Source organism: Diachasma alloeum, unplaced genomic scaffold, assembly GCF_001412515.2.
Source record: "Diachasma alloeum isolate Michigan unplaced genomic scaffold, Dall2.0 Dall_scaffold_00189, whole genome shotgun sequence".
NCBI lineage: Eukaryota > Metazoa > Arthropoda > Insecta > Hymenoptera > Braconidae > Diachasma > Diachasma alloeum.
This window is the reverse complement of record NW_021680355.1, coordinates 275,912-279,767: the sequence shown is the minus strand read 5'-3', so window position 1 is coordinate 279,767 and position 3,856 is coordinate 275,912.

Sequence of the window (3,856 nt, the reverse complement as noted above, 5' to 3'; positions counted from 1 at the left end):
TTTGACTACGTTTCAGTGAATTGTTCTACCTTGTATTTTCAGATTAATCCCATTCGATTAGTTAATATCACGTTATTTCTGATGAGCTTGTGATTGTTCATCTGAAAAAGCATGCCCTCACATTTATTCGATTGTTTTTTCGCTCAAATCACGATGCCATCGAACCTGTCAAATCATTATTGAGGTTAAGTATACTGGGATTGAGTAATTGGAGATGAACCTGAGGTTGAGCAGCGGCCATTCAACTAAAGCCCGGCGAAGCGTTTCGCATAATAGTCTAACGCTGGGCTGTGAGCACGTGACGCGGCTCAACCTCGTGTACATGTGACGCGCGTGGAATTTATCCCAAGCTGGGGCGGAGTGGCGTATTTCTAGCTGAGATACGGGTTCCGAGCCGAGCTCGAGCGGCGTGATTTCTACCCGGGAAAACGGGTCAAATAAGCTGAACAGCCGTAAATGTTCCCTAATGATTTTTCATATGCATGAAAATTTCCTTGTAACTCGATTTCATACATATTTCCTCTGTTCTAAAATTCTACAAAACTTTCCCATTCGACCAAGTAACATAAAGAGAATATCAAAAGTTTCCTGCTCATACTCCCCGAACGTTCATATATGCAGATGAGCATGCAGATGGGATCGAGTCCGTTAAAGACCTCGCACAGTCACGAGACTCCTACCTCACGAAAAAAAACCGCGTCAAAACAAGTACAGAAACAAAAAGGTAGAAATTGGGACAAGCTTTTCCGACACCTGGAAGCTTGAACGAACAAGAAAAAAAACAATGAAGACGTAAAGAAGGGATATGAATATAGAGATCAGTGCTCATTGCAGAGGTGTTTTCAAGTTTCGACTGTATTCACATCTCGTAGAAAGGAAGCGACAATGTTTCGTTTATTTCGATAGGAAAAATTCTTCAACCCTATAGCTGGATAAATCCTTACGAATTAATTGACAGCTTTATTGAATTCGTTATCAATTGACTAGTTCAGATGTTATTCTTAAATTTTGCCTGAATTCTTTATAAAATTATATACAATAAATACTTCATGTTCATCCCAAAATTTTGTAAATTGTAATGAGTTTAATATGAAGAAAAAGTTTTAATAATGAAAAAACTTGCGACATTGATTTATTCACTTGAATGTTTTTTTTTTATATTTCACGTAGAATATTAAATATTTTTATCACTTTTTTTATTAGATTGTTTTTTTATTACATTATTACAGAAAATGGCAAAGTTCTCATAAAAACGGGCCAAATGAGCTGAACAGGCGTAAGTTTTCCCTAATGACTTCATATGCATGAAAAGTTCCTTATAACTTCATTTCATATATAATTCCGGTGCCCTAGCATTTTGGAAAACTTTCCCATTCGACCAAAAAGTAATATGAAGGGAATATCAAAAGTTTCCTCCTCACACTCCCCGAACGTTCAAATATGCAGATAAACATGCAGATGGGATCGAGGTCCCGTAAAGACCTCGCACACCCACGAGACTCCTACTTTATGAAAAAAATCGCGTCGAAACAAGCATAAAAACAAAAACATATTGATCTATTCACTTAAATGTTTTTTTTTATCATTTTTTTTATGCTATAGATTTTGTCATAGAAAATGGCAAAATTCTGACAAAAACGGGTCAAATAAGTTGAACAGGCGTAGATTTTCCCTCATGATTTTTCAAATACACGAAAATTTTCTTGTAACTCAATCTCTCTATATTATAAAAAACCAAATCGACTTCTGGTGATACAAATTTGGTACTCGAAATTAAAACTCCGAAATTAAGGGCTACAAGGGTCAGAATAAGGGTCACGAGAGTCAAAATAAGGGTCATGAGGTTCAAAATAAGGGCCGCAAGGGTCACGAGGGTTAAAATAAGGATCATGAGTGTCAAAATAAGGGCCGCAAGGGTCACGAGGGTTAAAATAAGGGTCATGAGTGTCAAAATAAGGACCGCGAGGGTTAAACTAAGCGTCGCGAGGGCAGAATAATGGTCGCGAGGGTCAGATTAAGGGTTATGTGGGTCAGATTAAGGCTCTTAAGATTAAGGGTCTCAAGGGTCGGTGTAAGGGTCCAAATAAGGGACATGAGGGTCAAAAACCAAAGGTCACGAACTAAGGGTCACTTGGGTCAAAATAGGGGTGACGAGGGTTATAATATGGGTCAGAAACTAAGGGTCACAAGGGTTTAAATAAAGGTCTCAATATCTCTTCATATTATACAAATCCAAAGCCACTTTTGGTCATGAAAATTTGGTGCTTGATATTAAGACTCCAAAATTAAAGGTCAGTAATGAAGGGTCAAAAGAGGGGTCACGAGGGTTATAATGAGGGTTTGAAACTGAGAGTCACAAGGGTCAGAATAACGATCATGGGGGTCATAGGGGGGTTGACGAGCGGAGCGACCAGGGGGCGTGCCCCCTAGTTTTATGTATAATTTCTCTACCCTAGCATTCAACACAACTTTTCCATTCGACCAAAAAATAACATGAAGAGAATATCAAAAGTTTCCTTCTCACACTCCTCGAACGTTCAAACATGCAGATGAGCATGCAGATGGGATCGAGGTCCCGTCAAGACCTCACACAACCGCGAGACAGCTCCGTTGATCCTACGACAACCTCTGAATTCCACCTTATGAAAAAATCGCGTGAAAAAAAACAGAAACAAAAAGATGAAAATTGGGACAGGCTTTTCCGACACTTCAGAACACCTGGAAGCTTGAAAGAACAAGAACAAAACACAGTGGAGGGATGAAAAAGGGGAGTTGAATTGCTGAAGTGCAGGGGTGAGGAGCACGTTCTCGCGTGTGCCCATGGAAGTCACGCGGGGCTATTTCACAGCGGTGGAGGGGCTCTTTGCGTCTGTAATAGTACCACCTGAACTCTCCCTACCATTCGTGTAGTTCATCCCCCTCCTGCATTGGGCTCAGTGTCGTACCCCGTTTTGGATGACTCGACGCAGTCGCAGATGATGAAAACATTGGCCTCCCACTTCAACCAGTGGAGATGACCCCTCTGCCTCACTCACACCCTCACCCTACCCCGACAATCCCAGACTTGGCGCTGTTGGCTGCCTCGGTCAATTCTCAACCAGTATGGCGCTACGCGCTCTAACACGCCACCCGTCGCACCATGAATTATTTCTAATTCGAAGTAAATAAAGTTAACGTGTTCGCGCGACTATTTTTTCCCCTCATTCTCATCATTAATGTGAAGTTGTAAGCGCACTTCTTGCGAAAGTATTTCATAATTTGGAAGTGCCATTGCACTGTAAACTTCAAAAATAAAAACAATCCAGGGGAAAACGATGAGAAATACAACAAGAAATGAGGCAATGAGTTACTCCAAGTGATAGAGATCTGAATGCGGAGAGACAAACATTAGAGTACGCGTGATACGTGCGTGAAGGGAAGTGGTGGGGTATTACGGCCAACCTCGTGCTACTCCTGCGGGCACTGCGGTGAGAAGCAGCGTCGGTGACTGAGCATTTGATCGACGAGGATTTACCCCATCGGGGGCAGAATTCATCGTTAACGAATAATTCAGGAATATGAATTAATATTGGGTCTCATATTGACTGACAAAATGACGGATGTAGTGGATCAACTGATCAACCTGGCGATGAGTTATCTGTCGATTATTAACTGTCCATAGTGAGTGTGGTTGGTAAAAATATTTAGATAAGCCGGTTTGCGAGTACTTTTGACACTTGTTTAGGGGTTTAGAGTTGGGTGGGTGGTTATGCCTGGCTGATTGAAAATATCGTTCTCCGTTACGCGGTAGAGATAACATTGACCTCCATCCCCTCGTTATCCGCTGGGCACTTTGGCTAATCCTCCCCCCCCCCCC